Source organism: Gracilinanus agilis, chromosome 3 (genome assembly GCF_016433145.1).
Source record: "Gracilinanus agilis isolate LMUSP501 chromosome 3, AgileGrace, whole genome shotgun sequence".
NCBI lineage: Eukaryota > Metazoa > Chordata > Mammalia > Didelphimorphia > Didelphidae > Gracilinanus > Gracilinanus agilis.
Genome location: NC_058132.1, coordinates 212822365 through 212846861, shown reverse-complemented (window position 1 = coordinate 212846861; position 24497 = coordinate 212822365). Strand labels below are relative to the sequence as shown.

The following is a 24497-nucleotide window of genomic DNA, read 5'->3' as shown; positions in this document are numbered from 1 at the left end:
AGAGAGAGAAAGACAGAGAGAGAGAGAGAGAAAGAGAGAGAGAGAGAGAAAGAGAGAGAGAGAGAGAGGAGAAAGAGAGGAGAAAGAGTGTGTTTGTGTGACTGTACGTATGAGTGACATTGAGAGGGAGGGAAGGAGGGAGGAAAAGCCTGAGTGAGTGAGAGGGGGGAGTGTCTATACGTGGAGAAGAGAGACGGGAGTTGTGTCAGTGAAGGAATCCAGTTAGGGGGCTGAGCCAGGGCTATGCTCTCAGTTTTTAGCGCCAGCAGAGCAGGGCGAAGTAGGGACGAAGAGGAAACCCGCGGAGAAGCAGCTCGGCGCCCAGCCCTCCTTCTCCTTCTCCTCCTCCTCCTCCAGTTGGCTCTGGGGGCTAGCAGCTGCAGCGCCTTCTCTCCACCCTCACTCTCTCCCTTTCCACGGCCCGGGTCGAGCAGAAACAGTCCTCTTGCAGCGAGGTAAGCTCCTGGGGGGAACACTTGCTGCGGCGCTTTAGCACAGGGTTCAAGGTAGTGTTGTGGGTGCAGTTTGTGAGCCCCTACCCCCCACCACTGTCCTCTTCTCCACCTTCTCCGTCTCTCTCCTTGCTCAAGCTGTGCCCTCCTCCCTGCAGCCACCAGGGGTTTGCATAACGGGGGAGAAGAGAAGAGAAAAGAAGAGGGGTACATAAGGGTGAAGGGCAAGAAGAGGGACGTGCTTATGGGTTTCTGGGCTTAAAAGGGGATTTTGCACCTTAGTTGTAGAGGCATGCCCTCCCCCCCTTCCCCCTTTCCTGGAGCTGCACGGAAACCCACAGAACACTGGGGTGTGGTGTTAAATCACGCCTGGATATTAATGGTTTGGGGAAACGCTCTGTAGGCTGGACTTTATGCGAGAATTGTGATCCCATTTTCCCCCCCTTTCTCTTACAAAAGGAGAGGTGGTGGAGGGGCACTTTGACTCTTGTGCCCGTTCAATTTATGGGATGAAAATGTTGGCCAGCTGCGATCCAACGTGGACCGGCCCGCCTTTCATCCACCCCCACCTCGAAAATGCAACTTCACCCTTTGCTGGTCTTTGCTCTGCTTTGCTCCTCAGTTCCAATACACTGAATAGCCCAGCCCTCCCTTTACTTACTCAAGGGACTAGCATATCCTCCCGCTAAATCACCAGTTTTAAATGAGATTTTACATTCCAAAGTCAAAGGTAAAATCCTCTCGCCGCCACCTTCCTCCTGCTCCAATGATTTAGTGGAGCCGTTGGGAGCTGTAAACATCAACCGAAATTATTCTTCTTACCATGCTGTATTCAGTATTTTATTTCTTTCCAAGTGAGACTCGAAAGGAAGTTGGATTGCATTTTACAGCTCTGGTCGATATTATTACTTGAAAACAAATGATACTCAGCAAATTATAAGACTATTCCTGGAGTCTGCTCCCTTGAATTATGCCCATACAGTTGTGATTGCAGGGGAGAAAATGCTGAAACAGCACCATATTTTCATCAAATGTTGCATTACAGTTTGTCTGAGTTGCCATATGTTCACATATATACTGTGATTACTGGGCAAGGATAGAAGCTAAATGTTTAGTGCATTTTTCTACAGTGTTTTGTGGAACAACCTAGCCAAAAAATAAAATAAAATAAAAACAAAAAACATGTCAAATGTTGTAAATGTATGTGTGTATGGCGTTTGCTTACTAAGATAGCAATAAATGAAGCTCAACTGGATGGATGTTGATGCATAAAATATTGACTGTGATTATTTGGAGATCAATATTGTGTTCTTAAAGCTCTGTTAAGCAGCAGACTTTATTGTTTTTGCTTATGGTAAAATTTGCCACTAAATATTTAAATAATTATTGTTAAAAATTGACTAAATGGTTAACAAGCTGCACTGCCTAAAACTGGGCTCCATAATGTCTTTAATAAAAAAAAAAAAAAAAGGAAAGAACCCACCATCAGTCACTAAGGCAGCCTAGATGTAGGGAGAAAAAGAAAAGTATTTCTCACACACTATTTGCTTGTTTCAGGTGTAGAAGAGAGCCCTGGCTGGGTGACTTTCCTCTTGAGAGAAATAAAAATGAAAGGTTCAAATTTCTGACTTTTTTTTTAACTTTAGGAGATTTTAGTTAACTAAGAATCCTAATTCTAGCAGATGCCAAGTTTTTGAACAACTCAATGCACTTGGAATGCAGAATGTACCTGAGCCTATTTCTGAATTTCCAATATAACAACTAGTTAAAGTCTTAAACTTCAGAAATGGCATCCTTTCCTTGCATCAAATTCAATGTGCTGTTAAGAGATCACTATCCTAATATTTAAAAAAAATAGAACTGTCATCATGTCTGATCATTACAATCTCCTATAGGCTTCTCGTAGCAAAAAACAAAAGAAAAAATTTAAATTGGCCTCCTTAATTTTAGAAAATATGGGTTTTTGGCTTATTGGTGGTTTTTGTTTGCATTTTTTTGCTTTTATATAATAGATGGGCATAACTTTGTTCTGCAAGAAGAGTGTGGGGCCTGTTTCTAGTAGATTCAAATATTTCTTGGAAATTTAAAGATCACTTTGCCTGTTAGTCTTTAAGAAACAATTTATTGCAGCTCTTGATTTATTTTTTGCCGTGACACATTAGAATCAAGAGTGTAATCCATGGCTGAGAAAAGAAGCAGAAGACAGAATGAATCTCACTTGGGAAAAGAAAAATCAGATGGTAGAGTCAGTGATTTTCAAAAGACTGCCCTAAAATAAAGGTTTCACATTGTAATCAGGACAAATCATCAGCCCTCTTTGAAACCAGGTCTCTGATTGAGAATAGCAGTAAGTTATGTGGATAAAAGCAATTATATTGAAACTACTATGCCTACTCTAGCCACCAAAATGACTGAAAATGTTATCTATATATGATTGTGTTTTTGCTAGATCTTTAACTGGGGGGAAAAACAACTTTTGTAACAATTTTCTATTTGGACAAGGCAAATAGTCCTACAGTCCCTAATTAGAATTTTGGAATAAGCTCAAATCTCTTATCATTTGTTCAAGTCTTTTTTTTTTTTTTTTGAAACAGAGTACTAGAAAACATGTCAAGTTTTCTATCTCTGTGTGGTGAGGTGGAGAATGCTAGAAAGATACATCTTTTGAATGTAATAAATGTTACTTCTATTTAACAGGTAAGCAAACATAAACCACCTGGAAGGGTGTATATTTTTGACAACGCTGTTTCTTCTGATTCCTGCCTCTGATGAAAATGTTAAATGATTTTCTAAGTATCTACTTAGTTGAAAGCATTAATTTTGATGGGCAAATGCATCAATAATTCTTTCAAGCTAATTTTATTTTACTGAGCTTCTTGATAAGAAGTCTATTCAGTTTAGTGTTGTACAATCACTGATTTTTCAAGTGGTCATTCAAAGAATGAGTATTGATGGCCTTTTGAGGTTTCCCAGTGTGCTCTCTAAGTATCCATAAGTAATAATAAGTAGCATTACTCTTTGGAAAGCCTTGGTGTTCATAATATTTGAAATGCATGATGAAATGAGATAGCATATGCAAAAGCAACTCCATTTAACCAAATATTTTTTGGTGGAGTTGAGCCTTGTGCTTTTAAAAATTTGAACTAAACAAAAGCATTATGTGAAGAGAACATTTGGCTACCTCTGTCAATTAATATTTAGAAGAGGTAAATAGGAGAGTAGAAGAAAAATTCTTGGAAGGGAGGAAGTCTGGATTTGTGCCCAAACAGATTTAATGCTGAAAGGGGTCCTTACAGGTCATCCAAAATCCAACTCTCATTTTACTGATGAGGAAACTGAGACACACTGAATGAAGTTAGGTGACTTGTCCAAAGCCATAATATGGTAATTGGCAGGTCTGGATTTGAACCCAGCTTTTCTAGCTCAAAATTTGGTGACTTTTCTACAGTATAATTCTTTCTTCTGATTTTACTTTTTAAAGCTTCAATTTCCTCAACTGTACGATGCATTGCCCATCTCACAGGGCTGTTGCAAAGAAGGAATTTATACTATAAAGTGCCATGTGGATGTGAGATATTATTATAAGTTTGGGGCATAGCAGTTGTTTTCTCCTCAGAGATCAATCCAGTGTTATTAACATTGAAGAAAGTGACCCAGGGCTATAATGTCGGAATCATCTCTGATAAAAATTGAACTGAGGTTGTGTTTAGAAAGTTTTTTGCTACTACTACCATCCCCCCAAATGAAAAATTTATTGTGGCTGATCAAAAGCAAGTAAGTCTTGCTTAGTCACTGCTCCATGCTGCTTCAGAATTGTCTTTGGGCAAGGTATTTTTTAAAAAAGATTACGAGCCCTGTAAGAACCGAGGTTTTTTTTTTTTTTGTATCCCCAGCACCCAGGCACAGCATATAGCACTTAGTAGTTGCTTAAGAAATGTTTGTTGAAAAATGAATGCATATTATTCCTGTACGCAAGCAGCTGCTGACCCTCAGGCTTGTTTTTGATACTTTCATGAATGGTAGCCTTTAGGAAGCATCAGTGTAATCAGACATTTGAGGGTTGTGTTCATTAATTTGTGCACATATTTCTGCATATAATTCTACAACTAAAGTGTTCTATTGATATCTCATCTTCTAGGGTAACAACAATGTAAAAAAATTCTTTTCATGAAACATAGGTTAAAATCTATGAAATCCTATACTGCAGAAGATATCAAAATCACCTTTCCCACCCTCCTCATTTCCCCTGTTTTGTAAAATAAGGTTTTATGGAACTGTTATTTCCTTGATACCTCAAAGTGGCTAATTTAATGTTCTGATGTTATGTAAATATACCAAATGTTTAGTTTCTAAAGAAGTTTATACTATCAGTGTCATGTTATGGAATAGCATCTCATGAGTGGTGTAGATAAGAAAATTACTTTATGAAAATGTATCACAGTAATACATCTATTAAAATTTTCTGCAGTTTGTCATTTTTATAATTCTAGATGAATTTAATGGTCATTGTTTTTCATTATAATTATTATTTGAAGTTTTATGATATTGTCCATCCAGATATACATAAGATTGCCTGTGTAAATCTGCATCCTAGGCACTCACTTCTCATCCAAACCTTCAATTCAATATTTCCACCTACTAAGTGCATATTTACATTTAGATGTCTTACTAAGACCTCAAATTCAATATCTGAATCAAAATCATCTTTATTAAAGATAAATTTATTCTTTTTTTATGACTTCTCTATTTTCTATTTCTGTCAGAAACTACCATTCCCCTAGTCAACAAAACTCAGAACCCTAGTCTTCTCAGACTTCTCCCTCCCCCTCAATTTTCATATCTACTTTATAATCCTATATATTTATTTTTCCTTTCTAGTCCTAGCATTCTTCTCTTATTGGTTGTTTCCTTTTCATTCCATCCTAGATCAAAATCCTCCTGACTAGTCTTTGCCCATTGTGTTTCATCATTCTAATCCATTTTGTATGTTCTTCCTGGTTTAAGATTTCTAAATTATATCACTCCTCCAACCAAAACTCTTCTGTGGCTCTGCATTCCCTATCCTATCACATGAAACTCTTCAACCTAGCAGTTAAGGGCTCACCACACTTGAGTCCCAAAATGCCTTTCCAACCTTAACTTTCCAAATTAAACCTTTAACTTAACCACATCAATCACTTTATTCACTTATTCCCCAAAATGACATCCACATTTTCATCCTTTCCTCATACTGTGCCACTTTCTTGAATGTTTTATTCTCCCTACCTGGTCCAATCCTTCTACTTGAGGTGTTAACTTCTACTCCCAAATCTCCTCTGATTGTTCTAGCTCACATTGATCTATTTCTCAAAATCTTGATAGCATATTATTATTATGTATTGAACACTAGAATTAGTTTTAAAAAGGTCTAGATTCAAATACTGGACCTAAATGAGCAATAGATTATTCAGTCTCTCTGGGTCTTAATTTTTTACTTCTTGTAAAAGGAAGGGGTTGGATTAGCTATAAATTTGAACAAATGTCAGAGCATCCAGCTTTAACATTTAGTTTTATTACTGGAAAAACCTCATAGATCAAGCCTCTCATTTTATAGATCAGGAAACTGAGGCCCAGAGAAGCTAAATAACTTGCTTAAGGACATGATATCAGTTGCAGAGTGGCATTTGAATCCAAAATTTCTTGCTCCAAATGTAGCATTCTTTCCATTACTTTATGACTTCTAGCTCTCATTTTGCCACACTGTCCCATATATTAATATTAATTGATAGTGGTGACCAAATGCTTTCTTCCCATAATACTTAATATTACCAATATTAATATTATTAATACTGCCCCATCATAATAATGATAATAATAATAACAATAACAAAATGTTTCATGAATTGGCATCCTCTTTTTCCTTCTAGATTGTAGTCTTCTTGAGGGAATGATCTGTGCCTGATAATTTTTTGTACCACCCCACAGTGTCTGGCACAGAGTAAGTATTCAAGAAATACTGAATGAATGAAGTGTAAAGAGGGATGTTTTCTGGCGGTGCCGGAGCCAGGCATACACAGAAATGATAAAAACATCAAGTGGTAGGACGCTTTTTCAATTTGTTTTCAATGGCTTCAATCAATTTCCATGATAACCAGATGAGAATTTTGAGAACTTTGCATTTTCCAAAGTTAAGAGATAATGATGGACTGTGGTGCAGCTGTGACATCCTCTTTGCACTAGCAATAAAAATTTCATTATATTAAGACCAGAGTTAGGAGTCTTAATATTGAACATAAGCAGAATATTTGAACTTTATGCCAACATTTTAAAAAATGAAGACAATTAAATTATATCATTCAATTAGTAAACATTTATTAAGTGCCCACTATGTGCTAGGCACTGTGCATACTATCAATTATATAAAAATTCAGCCAACTAGTCATAATCTTTCAGACCTTTTATAGTATTTCTCAACATTTTTTGTTCTGCAATGTATTCAACAAACATTTCCGAATCTCTGGGGAACATCTGGCCTTTTGAGGTTAAGGTGAAAATCTCAATATACTAATGCTGTATTTGGAATAAAGGATTTGTTCTGATTAAAATGGATATGAGAGGAAAACAAGATGGCCAAGTTTTAGAAAAGGATACGGAAAATAGAGAAAAAAAATTAATGTAGACCACCCATGCCCAAGAGAACCTTACACTATATTCTAATAGGAGAGGGTATAGAGAGATACATAAAGTAAAGACAGTAAAAAGGTGACACATCAAGTAACAGGCTATAAAAGGAAAAGGACTGAGCTGGGAAGAAACCCCACTGAGGCCTTTCTAATAAAGAAATTGGTCTTTTTTTTATTTGAAAAATTTTATTTAATTAATTGATTTAGAATATTTTTCCATGGTTACATGACTCATGTTCTTTCCCTCCCCTCCTCCCACCCCCATCCCATAGCCAACGAGCAGTTCTACTGGGTTTTACATGTGTCATTGATCAAGAAGAACTAGTTCTTTACATACTGAAAAGCACAGCCTGAAGATGCTAACCATATCTGTTTATGTAAACCTTAGGCAAAGACTTCTAGGTTTGAGCAGCCCTTCAATAAAGACATGACATGCAACTTGTCTAGAGGAGGCTGACTCTGGTTTGGTTACCCTGGAAATTGTTCCAACTAACTGTCAAGGAGTTTATGGCATTGAAGCCAATTCTAAAAGTCTTCTTAGATATCACATTTTTCACAAATCTAATTCTCTAAACTTTATACATCATGATCTAAATATGTGTAAAACAAAGTATGTGGGAGGCAACATGGTGGTTGGATGGAGAGAGAGATAGCCTTGGAATCAAGTAGACCTTGGTTCAAGTTCTGCCTCTGACATATATTTATTTGCTGAGTGAGTCTAGGTGAGTCATTTTTTTCTGGTCTGAGTCTAATTCAGGCCAGTATAGTGATTCAAGCTCGAGGTTAACATGTAATGGACCATAGCATGCAATAAAAACAATGTGGAATAAGATTTTAAGGGATTTAATTCCTAATTAAATTCATATAAAACACCATTCCCTTTCATCTCCACATTAACTATAGTAATCAACAACACTCTGTCAGGAAAACAATAGTCATCCTGCTAGAATTTCTGGAGATTGATACCATATAGACTGGGCTTTTTAATGCCTTTAGCTCTCAGGATTTAGCTAGGTCCCAAGGAGAAAATTTCCTTGATTCCTTAAAAAGAAATCATCCTACCTCATGTTAAATAAGTAATTATTTTTGTTTCATCATCAAATTTCTCAGTTTTAGATGCTGATGTGACACTGGTAGAGGGAGCTTCTTCATGAAGCATTGGTATAGTTCCCTATCTCAGTGAAATCATGAGTATGGTCCAAAAGGAAACCCAACTAAATACATATTCGGTCTATGTGGCATCCAAAATTGATAAGTGGGAGTCCTCATGTGGGATTTTACCACACATAGAAGGCTGAAAACCACATTTTTTTGCTCACTGGGTGTGTTAAATATAAGAATGCAGTCACAGTTTTATCCTCTGCCTAATTAAAGTGAGAAACTCTTTAGGAATCCTATAGGGTCATATGAACTGATGGATCTTCAGATTTCAGCAGCCAAATGCTGTCCATCACTTGTTTGGCCAAAACTTAAAAAGTATTCTCACAAATAGTAGAATCTGTGTCATTGAATTGGTTCGTTGATAAAATTCATGGGATAGTAAAGGTCTCTAGATGGAATTCCTTAACCATTCTGTGGTAACCCTCTAGTTTCTAAAAGGCTAAAATCCAGATATAAATATCAATGTAAATAGTAAATGAATAAAATGTCAGCCTTCTTGGCCTCAAGGCTAAAATATGGGCTCTTACATACACTAGCTATAAAGCCATGGACAAGTCACTTTAGCCTCCCAGTCTTCAAACAAATGACTCAAGTTAGAGTAGATGTATTGATCTGAATTGGGAAGGGAGTTTTCCACACTAGGAGTTCATTATACTGATGAAACCATAGCTCTGAATCAAAAATAAACAAAATTCTCCAAGAGGTTGCCCACCAGACAGCCACCATCACTGGGAATATTATGCCTTCGACACACTATATACTCAACAAATATTTGTTAAATGAATGAATGCATGCATGAATGAACAATAGCCCAAAACTAATAGTTCTCTTTGAATGGGAAATACTGAGGGATCAAGGAACTACTTGTAGCAAAGTCAATATAATAATACATTGTCAACATTGCCAGCTTTTCGTGGTTCAGGAACAAAGTACAACTTTGTTGAATTCAGCGTCATGTAGATCAGCTTAAATGTAAAAATGGAGTGATCCAAATGTGGACAGATTTCCCCCAAACTAGAGACTTCTTTTCTAGGTTAAAGGCATGCTGTATTCTACACCTTTGTGTTATCACTGAAGATCTGTCAAGCAGGGAATCACATTGAAACAGGACTGTCAGTTACCAATTGCTTCATTGTGACATAGATCAGACCTCATGAGAGCTACTGCTGTAGGAATGGAACCGAAATCTTGAGGGTGGAAGAGATTGGAAAGAAATCAAATTCTTTGAATGAGGTTGAGAGGGTAGGACAAAAAGGCACCTATTCTGTATAATTGTCATTCATGGTATTCCATTTGGGTAGGGCACTTGCCTTCGTGACACCATCGTCCACTTATAATTTGAATAATTATGTTGGGCCTCCTGATGCAGATGAACAAAAGTCTATCAGTACTTAAAACTTGAAACAGTGTTTCAGAGAAGGTGCAGAATAGCCAAGATAGGCTTGGAAAAATAACTTCTGCAGGCTTGAAATGAAGGAAAGACTTTTGGTGCAGTAGAAAGTTGTTTCCCTTTAAAGAGATGAATTTGGAGTCAAAAGACCCAAATTCAGATGTATGTCATCTCTTGGGGCTCTCATTTTTTTCAACTATAAAATGAGGGGCTGGACCAGATGACCTCCAAGGTTCCTTCTGGCTCTAGATTGATAATCCTATGATTTTAAGTGAGCTGGGTAGAAAGGATTATCAGCCAAGTATCCATTCCTCATAAATCATTAACATCACAGTTATTAGACAATAATCATCCAAAAGGCCAAAAATTATAGTTAGTGGGGCAGCTAGGTGTCTTAGTGGATGGAGAGCCAGGCTATGAGATGGGAGGTCCTGGGTTAAAATCTGGCCTCGGATACTTCCTAGCTGTGTGACCCTGGGCAAGTCACTTAATCCCCTTTGCCTAGCTCTTACCATTCTTCTGCCTTGGAACCAATGCACAGTATTGATCCTAAGATGGAAGATAAGGGTTTAAAAAGTAATTTTAAAATTGAGATTTCTCAAAAACTTTAAGAATTTATAGATGATTAGAAAGCCCTAGATAATAAATACTGTGTCTTATATAGGTGGCATTTGACCCTCTAACTGCCTATAATAATTCATATTTTATAAAGCTTTAAGGTTTCTAAAGTGTTTTCCACCAATTCTAGTTTTGTGAGGTAGTTACTGCAGGTGTCCTTGTTCCCATTTTTCAGAGAAGAAAATTAAGGTTCACAGATGCTGTGATTTGATTATGGTCACACTGCTATTGGTTTCTGAAATGAGATATGAACTCAAGTATCCTAGGTGCCCAAGTTTAATAGCAAGCTCTTTCCATGACTCTGGAATGCTTCCCCGAGTAGAAAGTGCCAATTAATTAGAAGAAACGGAGTTAACTGAGTATGTGGGCTAGTTAGAAGTTGAAGAAGGATCTGCTTTGAGGAAACTGGAGGAAAATCATGAGGACAATAAGTCAGACTTTAGAATCCATTGAAATAGATGCAGACATGGGTTACACATTGTATAATAATAAGAAGAAAAAAGGGGAAAGGAGAGCAAGGAAAACAGAGTTGATTTTCTTAGGTTTTGAAGTATTTGTTGTCTTTTATTCCCCCTTTGGGAATAATAGCAGAGCCTGCCTTGTACATAGACAGAGCATGTAGATGGCTTTGTGATATGAGTGCAGGGCCTTCTCTATCATGCCTCAAAAGGCTCCCCTGCAGCTCTCCGATGCTGAAATGCCACAATTAGAATGCTTCATTCATTTGATCAAAGAGTCCGAATAATAATAACAGCTAGTATTTATATAGTGCTTTAAGGTTTACAAAATGCCTAACATATGTTATCTCATTTGATCATCACCACAAAAAGAAAGAACAGTCGTCACTGTCTGTACTTTTCCAATTATGAAATGAAATCAATTTAAGTCAAGGACACAAGGTAGTAAACTCAAGGTCACAAAGGTAGTTAGTGCTGGAGGCAGGATTTGAATTTAGATCTTCCAGTCTCAAAGACTTCTTTCCACTCCACTACCTGGCTGCCTCTAACAACAGCATTAACATAGCTTCAACAGACCACCTAGATGCTTCTTATCCTCTATTAAGATGCAGACCACTCAGACGACTAATACAAGGAGACTTCTCAGTCTTTTGCACTTCATCTCAGTTTGTCCACTACGTGGATTTCATGGGAAGAGAATGGATGGTAAGAACATGAAAACTGCATACTGGAGGAGAGATGTGGTGACATTTAAGACGTTCTGGTGACATTGGTTTGATTTTGGTTTATTGATTGATTTGATTAAGAGCAAAGGGGAAAAAAAGGGAATATAAAGGTGACTGGGAATTCTTAAAACTTTTTTCTCTGCTTCGCAATTTTGGCAAAGGCCAGATTTGACTGTGGGTGGCCGTTTGTGAGATGGCCAGCCAGGGCTATGGGTTTCACATCATAGAGCCATTGAACAAAGCAAAGAGAAACTGGCCTATGTGAGTATAACACATCAATAAATAATGCTAGTTTTAGCATCTCTGAATATTCTGACTTTAGCCTACTGCCAAAGTAAATCTTTTATTTTCACCCCTTGCTGATAAATTGCCCACCTTCTAGAGAAAAGGAAAAAAAAGGTGGGGGGGAAATGCCACTGAGGAATTCTCTGAAAAAGGACAAATCATATACAAATTGAGACCGGGGACAGATTCACAGTCATTTGTTAGCACCATTCTTTCCTAAACTGTGGGTGCTTTAGAAGTTCTTTTGTTGCGTCCTTTGTTGTTGACCGGAAGGTTCTGGGGGAGATATTCTATACTGAGAAGACATGATTTTAACTGGAAGCAATACAGATCCCAGGGTGGGCTGCTTTTTTTTTTTTACATTATAGTGATTGCTAAAACATAATCAACCAGAGCAGTTATGAAAATTCCATCTAACACAATGCTACTTATGATAGGCAGGTGTTTTCTCTGGGATTGTGTACAATTCTGTACTATTCAAATGGGAAATCAGAAAACACAATGGTAGCGGCTGTGACTTTGCTAATGTATCTGATGCACAAACCCCCTCCCTCTCAGGAAGTCTGACCATTAAAAGACACATAGATTCCTTACAACCTTGCCTGCTGTCTATTTGTATGCAATTGGCCACATCATAGTCATGTAAGATCCAAATGCCATTGTCATTTAATGCCCAAATTACAGATTATTAAGCAAAATAAATTCACTACCATAAGGAAAATTCAGATTGGAGGCACTTTTAACCCTCTCCCTCTCATTACCAGGATGGCAGCCGAGGAGATATAAATTCCTGTGTTGTTCTAACAGCCTCTTCAGAGGGAACTTATGTGCTGCAGTGAATTCTCTGATATAATCAGCGAGGGTTGCCATGGCAGCATTAATTTATAATTTCCATACTTTTGTAGCAGACTCGGCGATTGGGAGGGGGTGTATTTAAATTTATTGTGTTTTTTTTTACCCCTCATTGATTCAAATGAAAGGAAGATTCTTCATATCCATTTGGCTAACCGTAAGGTATTGTGTGCTACCTGGAGCTACATTTTCCTAGTACTCAAGCTAGGGTTTGATTGTAAGTTACTTTGAAAAACTGAATTATTTCTCTTGGGTTATTAGGATATTATTCAGAGAGTTGCTGTTTCAGTGTATAGCATGTAAAGCTATAAAGTGTAAGCTAAAGTATAGATAGTAAAGTATACGTACCATTCTTTATCTCAAGGTCAGCCTTCCAACAATCTCAGCTCTCTAAAACATGGGCTTCAACCCTAAAATCCTTAGAAATTCCTGGAGCACCCAAAATAGCTGTCACAGAAGCCAAGCATGGCACTTCTTCACTCAAAGCTTTATTGACACTGATGGTACACAGTGTGAACCAACTTAGTTTTCTGGTTTCTCAGCCCACGGAAGATCCCAAGTATCAAATTAGGACAAGGGTGGTATAAAGATGCTGGAGGCAGGAACCATGAAATCAAGAAGTGTTAACTGGCAGCCTGATATCAAGAGGGGAAGCAGAAAAACTAAAAAGCACACTCAGAATTATATTAAAGTGCTATAATGAATGTTTGCAATTATTCTAGGCCTTTGGGTACTCAGAGTTTTACAGAAGAACTAGACCAGCCATTCCTATTCCAAAAGCAATGGGGCCTTTCATGTTTAGGAAAAATCTGAGGAATGAGACTTAGCAGGAGGTACCCAAAGCTGGGATCATGGATGAGGGTCAGGGGCATCACAGGAAGACCCATCCCTTACCTGGAGCCACTGCTAATACCTCCAGCTCTGGTTGTAATAATAAAGGGAGCCTGTAACCAATGTTTGATAGAAAGGGGGGATGGGAGGGAGAGAGAGAGAGTGAGAGAGTGAGTCTATGTGGTGAGTCTCTCTTCCAATTCTCCCCTGGGGCTGAATATACACTGGGAGACTTTAAGGGGGCGTCACCCTAAAACTGGGTGACCTGGATGGTTGTGCCATCCCACAGGAGTTGGGGACGAGGCTTCCCTATAAGACAAGGTATGTGGTACCCCAGTCCAATCCTGAATGAGGACGGGGTTCACACAAATTTCCCCCCCAAAGTTAAATTCACAGCAGGTGGTCTGGCTTCAAGATGGAGGCAGCCAGCCCAAGCTGTGGTTCCCCTCTTCCTCATAGTCTCAGGCACTCTGGAACGCCATCTGACTGATGAATGGCTTTTATTTATTCACAATTCAGGGAATGGGGAAAGGGGAGAAGGGCAGAGGGATTTGAGGGTGCCCTTTTTGCTATTCCTATGGGATCTGTCACTTAGGTGGGAAACCCAATGGTTCCAACTTCTAAGCTTCTCCCCTCCCCTCTTCTCCTTCTGTTTCTATTTCTATTTCTGTCCTTCCTATAATTGTAAGTTTTGACTGAAAGGGTCTCTCAGCAAGGTTGGGTAATAGGTGAAGGAGACTAAGAGATCGCTCCCAAAATGGAGTCCAAAACCTTAGCTGACTCTGTGATTGAAGTCTTGATGGTTGAGATGTGATGAATGGCTTTGACCAGGGAATCAGGGTTTCAGTTTCCAAAGAAAGATACTCAGGAAGCCCTCAGGACTGGATCCAAGCTGGGATGTTCTCCTCCTCTCTCCTCTCAGTCCTCTGCCCGAGGCGAAGACCTCTCCTCTCCTTCCTCCTCCAGAGCATTTCCCAGAATTCTCTGTGGTCTCAACTGTCAGCAGCTGTCACCAACTCCTTCTCTGGTTCCTTTTGTCCCATCCCCCTTACACAAATCCCATCCTTACATGGTACAGCTCCTCACACCTCCTCCCACTCCCAATTTAGGCAGTGGCTGATATGTTCAAAATAGGATGGTGGTGGGGTACAGGAAAGGGGATACAACTAAGGATATTGCCAGTGCATAAGGTCTGATGTTCTTTAGGTCACAGTGAGAAGAGGGAATCCACGGATTTGGTGTATGATAATACCAAACTTATTTTAGGGGGTTTATGGGAGGACAAACATACTAATGCATTGTTGATAGAACTGCAAATTTGTCCAAGCCTTTGGAAAGAAATTTGCAACTGTACCCAAAAAGTAATTTTAACTGTGCATACTCATTGGCCCACTGATATCATGTAGGGTATATACCCCTGTAGAGATGAAATAAAGAGAGAAAAGACTCATGTGTACAAAAATATTCATAAAAGTATTTTGGATTGTAGCAAAGAACTAGTAACAGATTGGAGGAGTAGATAGAAAAAGTAGCAGTATATTAATATAAAGGAATATTATTGTACTATATGTCATGATGAAAAAGAATGAATTCAGAGAAATTTGGGAAAAATTACATGAACTAGTGCACAGTGAAATGAGCAGAATCACGAGAACAAATTGATATAATAAATATCTATAAAGGAAAATGTCTCTGAAAGATGTAACTATGAGTAATAAAGTGAATGACTATGACTTCTCAGGAATGATAATGAAGCATTATAAAGAAGTGATAGATTAAGGATTACAGATAGATTACAGATATCAGGAATGATAATGAAGCATTATAAAGAAGTGATAGATTAAGGATTACAGATAGAAGAACCTGTTTTAGGGCCTGACCATTGTGAGGATTTGTTTGGTTTGACTATGCTTTATATGTCACAAGGAGCTTTGCTTGAGGAGATGGGGAGGTACAATGATGGGGAGACAGTTGTAATGAGAGTGTTGCCAGAAAAATTAAGAAAAGATTGTTAATAAAACCTTTACAACAAATGAATAGAAGAGAAAAGAAGGTAGTACAAAGGGAGACAATGATTATCAGGACAACTTTGAAATTTGGGTTGAATTTATTATGTCTTTTAACAAATACAACCATTTACTAGACATTCATAGTTTCATGTCCTGTATAATCCTCTTCTATTCTTTTGCATATAAGAAGTGTTCACAATGATGTTCATCAAGTTCAGAATAACAAAAATTAAGAAAATTTGTACTTTTCAAAGCTGTTTGGTGATTCAGAGCAGCTTCCTCTTCTATTGTCACTGTTTTATTTTGATCATGATGTGTAAATTTGACCTGCAAATCCTACCCTCCAGATCCCTCCCAAATGTGTCCTCATTCAAGGACTCTTGCCATACACTCAGATATTTCTTATTTGTAACAGTTTTCTGTCTGAGCCTTTTTCTATTTCCTAGACCATTGGCAGCTGTCTTTGAGGCATCCACAGGAACCGCCTGCCCGTGTAGGAGAGATTTTCATGAATACAGGGGTAAGAGGCCAGGAAAAGAGGAAAGGAAGGAATACAGCATTTTGGCTGCCTCAGTAAGCACTAATTAACTAGTTTATTGGGGGAAAAGCTGCTCCATATGGCTGAATAATAAATTTGATGGAATGTTTTTATTTCTCCTCAGGCATATATGGTGATTTCTAAAGTATGCTAACAGGACAATGTGCTAGTATTCCTTTATAAGTTTTCTTTTCTCTAGGCTAAGCATCCCCAATTTTATCAAATGTGCTGCAAACAACAACATGGTTTCTTGATCCTGTGTCATGTCGGCTATCCATCTCTGTGAAGTCACTGCCTTTTTTAAAGTGCACCATCTAGTGTGTTGCTGCTACTATTACTAAATTAGATTTATAGTGTTTTAAATTTGGTGCTTGCGAACACACACAAACACACACACATACAAATACAAATTGCATTTTCTTATTTGAACCTCACAATGACCCTGTGAAACAGTTACTATAGGCAGAAAGACAGTTATTTATTGAGCCCAATGTGTCAGGTGCTAGAGTTACAAATCTCTAGACAAACAAGAAAGACCCTGGCCATATGGAGTTTACACTCCAGTGGGGAAAGATAACACCTAAAGAAAAGGGTGGTGGAAGAGGTACCCACATAGTAGCAGAATTTGGAGATGACAACCAGGATGTGAGGTTGTGAGTCTGGTTCTCAGCAAGAGAAGGCTGAGGAAAATTCATTATCAGAAGCCAGAGTTCTAGGATTTCTAGGGAGGAAGTAGAGATGATGGCCAGATATTAGATAGCATAGGTGTCTAGGTGGTGGCTAGGAGGTATTATTGTTCCCATTTTACAGATAAGGACTCTGAAGCTTAGAAAAGTTGCCAATTTCCCAGAGTCACAGAATGAAACATAAAACTCCAGATACCTGAAACAGGAGTAGTCCTATAATCTAAGCTCCCGATGCTTTTGTGGCAGCCATGCTACATATTGAGCTTGAAAACCACTTTATGTTTTTTGCATAAACAGTTAAGCTAGGTGTCCCCCATCTTGCTTAAGTCTGGGACATTCATTCATATGAAATTTATTTTAATAATTACAAACTATCATGGGATATAATAAAGGGCATTAGATACCACCTAGTCCAAGCCTATAATTTCTCATATGAAAAAATGGGGTCCAGAAAAATTAAGTGGTTTACCCAAGAGCACACATTAAATGACAGATCCTGGATTTTAATCTAGGACTTTTGCCTTATACTCTAACACCTCCACATCATCTGTAAATCTGTCAGTTTATTAAGCATGCCTTCATACAAGGCACTGATAAAAACCAGAACAAGTGTGAAAACTGAGCCTTCTGGGATATCACTATAGCACTCTCTTCAGGTTGACATTGGTTTGTGTGGTAATAGTCTCTGAATCTTTCCACTTAAGAATTTTTCCAACTCTACTGTGATCTGGTCCAGAGGTGTCAAAAACCTAGCCCACAGATTAAATCTAACTGAGATATATTTAATAAAAAATAAAAATATAAACAGACAATATTACATTTTAAAACTAGTCAATATATGGCCTGCAGAAATCCTTGTGTATAGATTAGTGGCTCTTCTTTCAATTTGAGTTTGACACTATTAATCTTGCCTGTTTATCTCCAGCTTATTCTAAGGATATGATGCAAGACTTTGTCAAGTGTCTTGTTAGCCTTTAAATACACTTTTGACTGCATTGAGGTTCTTGCTTTTTTTTTTTTTTTGGAGAGGTCTCCTTTGACAATCTGGTGACACCTATTTTTTTCGGATTCTTGATTTTCTTTGACAATCTGGTAACACCTATTTACCTCTCTTCAGAATAATGCTTTTTTTTAATTTATGGAAAATTTCAGTTAGAGGTTAGTGAACATAAAATGTAATTCTTTTCCCATCTGAGTTCATGAATGTCCCTGAAGTGTGTCCACTGAACCAAGGGGCTTGGACCCCAAATTAAGAATCCTTGGACTGCTTTATTTCCCAATCTACCAGTCCCATAACCCCATGGAAAAAAGATGGGCCTTTAACTTGACACCGCTCTTTCTTAGTGAATTTTTTAAAAATTATTTTGGGAAAAGTTATTTTGCAAAATCATTTACTAGCCTATGAGTCTGTTGTGTTTATTAGTTTATTAGTATGTAAGAGGGTTTCCCCAACATTTCAAGATTTCAGCTCCTTTTCCAAAACTTTCTTCTGAAAACTGATTTGGCACATGGGGGTGGGGAGGTAGCATTCACAGATATAGCTTATTAGCATCCATGGTTATCTCCATATATGTATTAAAAAAAGAATCAATGTAGGTCAAATCTAAAGAGTATGGTACTTTATGTAAATAGTGACTAATATGAAAGTATCAGAGGTATGGCTATAATAACATTTTAATACAAAATTAATTTTCACCAATTTGAAAATTCAGTATTTTTTGAAAATGTTCTTACTTTGTAGTACTTTTGAGATGTTTACATTGGAGGCATGAATGATATTAAGAATCAACATTTATATAGCACTTTATAGTTTATACAGTGTGCTATTCACAACCAACCTGTTGGATGGATAGTGCAAGTATTTTTATCCTCATTTTATAGGTGAAGAAAATGAGGCTCAATAAGATTCATGTTTGAATTTCAGTTGGGATAAATGTAAAGTTTTATACTTGGATTTGAAAAAAAAATCAACTTCAAAGTTTTACAAAATGGATACTGCATTATGTTTTTACAATATGTTTCTCTCTCTCCTCTTTCCTCCTAACTCTCTCTCATAGGATTGTTGCTCCCACGGATAACCTACTTAGTGTGTAGTTAACTATTACCATGACTGGTTTATTTAATTTAAAAAGTAGTCCTAAAATAAAGATTAAATAGACAAAAAAAAAAAAGCAACATGGTCAAATGAGGAGGAGACATTGCCGGGTAGAGCTAATGAAGCTTTCTTTAAGAGAGGCATAACTTTTACAGTGGTTATCTAAATTTTTTTCTTACTCACAGAATACCATCTTTTGCCATACCTGGGTGAGTCATGCCATAATTCAGTGTTTAAAGTGGCAGCACTGTAGGAGACTTGAGAGACTCAGCCATACACACATATCTTTCAACAAGAGCAGCCATTTTTTTCCTAAGTACTTTGAGAGTTCAGTTCTGACTTGTTTTGATATTTGTGTTACATTTAATAGGCAATTGTAGATTTTAAAATTAATATTCAATGCCTCCAAAGTGTGATATTTTAAGGATTTATTAATATAAATTAGAGAGCTAGAGGAATGTGGGGAGCCTTTCCCACTCACCCCAAAGAGGCTCACCCCACCAGCCCTGCTCACCACACCATCCACATGCAAGTGAGAAGAGCGAGAGGCGGAGCCAACCCAAATTAAATACAGACTACAAAACCCACGCACATATACACAAGGCAAAAGGAATTGTGGGTAATAACGAAAGGGAGGTTAGGTGATATAGTTTCAGGGGTTCAAGATCTTCCAACTTTACACAAGTTTTGCTTATTTTGTGGCTATTATACCTATCATACCATTTATGCTAAGTAACTAAAATTTAGAAAGTTGTATATAATTTTTTTTGTCTGTAATAACATCTAAAAGTTTACAGAGCACCTAGCAGAAATTGTGGTACATTAATAGCCTATAGCATGTATTTTGTTTTTAAGACAAAATGGCAAAGTCTCCTCCTCACTTTGGCCATTTTTGGGGATCTATTTAATCTTTATTTTAGGATTACTTTCTTATTAAATAAACCAGGGTCATGGTAATAATGCTTTGACAACCACTGATTTAAAGGAATAAGAGTCATGATGTGCTCTTATTTGGCCGCAGATGGCCTATGATGTTCATTTCAGGATGACACAGTCAAAAAGGGACATTGATAAACTGGAGAACGTCCACAGCAAGAATCACCAAGATGGTGAAGGGTCTTGAGTCATTGTCATATGAGGATAACTTGAAGGTTATTGAGAAGAATGGAAGCCCGAGGAAGGGAAGAATCAAAGAGTATATAATGTTGTTGTTGAGTCTTTTCAGGTGTGTCCAACCCTTCATGATCCCATTCTCGGGTTTTCTTAGCAAAGATACTCCAGTGGTTTCCCATTTTCCTCTCCAACTCACTTTTATAGACAAGGAACTGAAGCAAATAGGGTTAAGTGACTTGCCCAAGATCACAGAAAGTGTCCAAGGCCAGATTTGAACTCACAAAGATGAGTCTTCCTGATTCCATTCTCTCAACATAAATTGTCTTCAAACATTTGAAGGCTCATCATGTGAAAGATGAATTATACCTGTGGTTTTGGCCATAGAAGACAAAATTAGCTGGATGTTGCAAAGAGACTAACTTGTTAATAATTCGAGCTGATGATGAATGTGTTACCTCAGGAGATAGGCAGTTCCCCCTCCTGATAGTGACTTTTTAGCTACCTATAAGAAATATTAAGGTAGAGCTTCTTTTTGGGGTGTGAACTATGCTAGGTAAGCTCTGAAGTCCTTTCTAAAAGATTCTGAAATTCTTGCTTTGAATCTCATCCCTGTCACTTCTTATTTATGTGAAATTGGACAAATAAGCTCTTTCAGTCTTGCGTTCTCTCATCTCAAAAATGAGGAGACCGACTTCTTAAAATACTTTTCAGAATCCTTCTCAGCTCCAACATGCTTTTTGTTCCTGTGACTTTGGCCATGATTCTATGGAATTATATGGAAGTATTAGGTTCAGAACTTGAAACCAGGTCTTAGTCATCAGACTTGACTCCACTGTGCTTATACTATTCTAAGCTATGCCAAATATAGAATTCCTATCTTGAATATTTTTTAATTGCTACTCTAAGCGGGCTTTACTTTTCAACTTGTGCCTGGTAACATAATGTTGCTCCTCAATGTCTACAAAGAATTTTACATATTACCCCATTGGTACTGTTATGGTACTGTTGTGAAAGTGATGCTATTTTTATCTTGATTTTGAAGATGGGGAAACTGAGGCTAAAAGAGAGTTAAGTGACCCATCCAGTGTCACATAGCTAATAATTTTCTGAGGCGGGATTGGAACTCTGGTCTTTCAATCTCCAAGTCCAGTGCTCTATCCACTATATGATCTAGCTCCTGAATAGCATTGATGGGTCTAATCCTATATTAAGTAAGTCAAAGAGTAAAGTTTTATCTTGAGTGTAAATTATTCTCTCCTCCCAGGATACCACAGTATGATTTTTTTTAAACCTGACTTTCTGTCCTTGAATTGATAATAAGTTTTGGTTATAAGGCAAAAGAGTAGTAATGGCTGGGCAGTGGGGGTTAAGTGACTTGCCCAGGATTATACAGCTAGGAAGTGTCTTGAGGTCATATTTGAACCCAGGGTGTCTTGACTCCAGGTCTGTCCACCAAGCTACCTAGCTGCTCCCACAGGCAAAGTAGTATTGCCAAAGGAATTCCAGACTTGGAATCAAAAGAACCCTAATTCCTAACTCCAACATGCATGGCCTTTTTGATTTGCAATTTCATCTACAAAATAGGGTGAATGAAACTTAGTTCTTAACTTGCCAAGTTATTGTAAGGCTTAAATGAGATATTAGGCATCAAGGGTGATGTGAACCTTAAGCTCTGGATATAAACATTATTTTTGTAAGTTACCTTTTCGAGAATATTAAGGCCCTGAACAACTGAATTCACATAAGATAGTTTTAAAGTTAAGTTGCTCATTACTCATGGAGCAACTTATTCATGTGCATCAACAACTGGAATAATGAGCACAGTCCCGGTGACCTCACCTCCAGAGAGCTGGAGACTTTCCAGATGTCAAGAGGAATGGAGAAGAGGAGTCATATGAGGACAGCCTGAAAAGATTATGGCTCTTTGGGTCGGAAGAGAAAGGCTGAGACCATAGATATGGGCAAAATCCTTTTTTTTTTCCCCATTAAAACCAAAATGCTAGAACTAGAGGGTATGCCATGAAGAATGAAGGCTGGAATAGATAAAAAGAAGTACCATTCTACTTTATATTCTGGGAAATAAATTTAGGAGTTCACTGCCCTGATTCCTGCAAGATATAATGTAAGCTTAAAATATAAGTCAAGAAGGATTTTGATAAAATTATGAATGATTCATCGTAATGCAGTAGTAGAGGCATCTAAGTGATTTTAGAATATATCTCTTCCTGCTTGGAGGTCAGTTTCATGGAGAGCAAATATTTTGAGTAGAAAAGAATGCCTAGCTCAGAATCAGAACACTTGTACTAAAATACTGACCCTGCCTCTTAGAAGTATGGAACCAAGTAAGTCACTTAAATTCTCTGATCCTCAGTTTCCTCATCGTTTGTTGTTTAGTCATGTCTGACGCTTTGTGATCCCATTTGGGTTTTTTTTTAACAAAGATCCTGGAGTGGTTTGCCATTTCTTCTCCAGCTCATATTACAGTTGAAGAAACTGAGGCAAAAAAGAGTAAATGACTTGCCCAGAGTCATACAGGTAGGAAGTGTCTGAGGCCAGATTTGCACTCTAGACCTGACACTCTATTCACTATACCACCTAGCTGCCCTTCTTTATGTTAAATGAGGTTCATTATACCTGCACCAGCTACCCCATGAATTATTATGAGAAAAGCACTTTCAAAACCTTAAAGAATTATATAAATTGGAGTTCTTATTATAGAGTATTCTACAAAATTCCACTTAATTCCACTGTGAGAGAGAGAGTATAATAGAATGAGCCTGAGGCCTAGTAGTCAGGAAAACTAGGATCTTATTTCTGTCATGAAATAGCTTTGTGCCCTTGAGCAAGTCCCTCTCTATCTCTGAGCCTTATTTTTCTCATCTATTATATTAGGGTATTGAGTAGAAAATCCCTGGATTCCCTTACAACTCTCCTATTCTATGATTCTATGATATAATACTAGGATTAATGCTTTGGCCTGGCTTAGTGTATGGTTTCTTTACGTTCTTATATGTAACAGAATTAAACTCTATAGCAAGTTAGTGTGATAGAATTGGAAGCTTGAGGAACTGAGTTCAAATCCCAGGAGCTGTTTCACTTGCCACCTCTATGACTTTGGGCAAATCACTCCTGTTTTAGCTTCTTATCTGGGATGCAATAACAAAGCAGTGGGTTGAAGCAAGTAGGAGATTTTGAAAGACTATGAAGGAAATTTGGCTAGATCTTGGGGAGAAGAATTTAGCCACCTCTCCCCATGTGTTGGACACTCATGCAAACTTCCATTTCTTTTTAGTCAAATGGACCAGATGACAGATTGATTTTTCTCTGAAACACTCAAGAGTAATTCAAGTTGAGTAATTAAATAAGTTTGTGTAACTAGATACTAGATTTAGAGCTGAAAAGGAAACATAGAGGTCAGCAACTATCTCATTATAGATGAGAAGAATGAGGCCTGTAGGATAGAAATGATTTATTGAGAATTACATAGGTAAAGCAGCAAAGCTAGGATTTGAACCCAGGTCCTCAAACTCTAAATCCAGTAGTCTTTCAACTGTCCATAAAGAACGAAAATAAAGTATGCTGACCCTGACAAGAAAATGATACTGTTTCACAGTCATCTGGTGAACCTTTTGAGAACTAATTAATGCTTGAGAGTAGGAGTCCAACAAGGAATCACTGATTGATCATTATTTATGACATAGCACACTAGAAATAAGCTAACATGTGAATACAATTACTCTCTGGTGTGAGCTCCTTGGGGAAGACACATTAAGATGGAATGAACCTTTAAATAATTGTTCAGATACAAAAAGTGACAGCCTGCCCCAAAACAGTCGGTCACTTTGAACACTCATCTTTCTAGCTCTCAAACCTAACCCCCAGTGTGTTAGAGTGACAGTTAATTTTATATGAGAAAGGTATAATTAATATGAAGACCAAGTATACCTTCTTATACCTTTGCAGTGTTACAGGCCTTGCCAGTCAGCACTTACTGCACAGTTTCTTAGAACAAAGAAACAACTGAAGCTTCTTTTAAGCCGGAGGATGGGGATTTGGCATTTTGTCAGTTTCAGCCTATAATGAAAAACATGAATTAGGGCCTAGTAGTAAAGAAAATCTCTCATAACAAAGCAACACCTTGTATTGTGTTTTATAACCTTCTTCTAGGCAATGAAGGCTGTATTTTTCTTTTCTAGTTCACAGGAATTTCTAAGGCTCTTGAGCTTCTGAATTCTATTCCTCAAATTGCATCCCACAGATTTCTTTGACTGGATTTGACTTCCCATCCACAGGGTTGGCTTTCTTTCAACCATTTTGACCTTTTTAAAAACATACATTGCCTATCGTTTATGAGGTTGAAATTCCTAAGAGAGCATCTTGTAGGACTTGACTGATTTGGGCCCAAGCTCAGTACTGTTTGTTAATATTTCCCCTGGGATTGCCTTAAGAGGAAGGTTAGATAGATGGTGAAGAGGAAGGGAAGGAGAGAGAGGGAGAGAGACAGAGAGAGAAAGAGACAGGGAGGGAGAGAGAGAGAGAGACAGGCAGAGGGAGAGAGAGAGAGAGACAGGCAGAGGGAGAGAGAGAAGAGAGAGAGAGGGAGAGAGAGAGGGAGAGAGAGA

General features: G+C 37.8%; 1 protein-coding gene across 1 annotated transcript in view; it reads left to right on the top strand.

The window, feature by feature from the left end:
• The first annotated feature begins 87 nt into the window (after window positions 1-87).
• The window catches only part of SPATS2L (spermatogenesis associated serine rich 2 like), a 237913-nt gene continuing 213503 nt past the window's right edge, over window positions 88-24497 (top strand). The window contains exon 1 of the mRNA XM_044669666.1: window positions 88-455. The gene's annotated coding sequence lies outside the window, so the exon portion shown is untranslated. The remainder of the gene's footprint in view (window positions 456-24497) is intronic.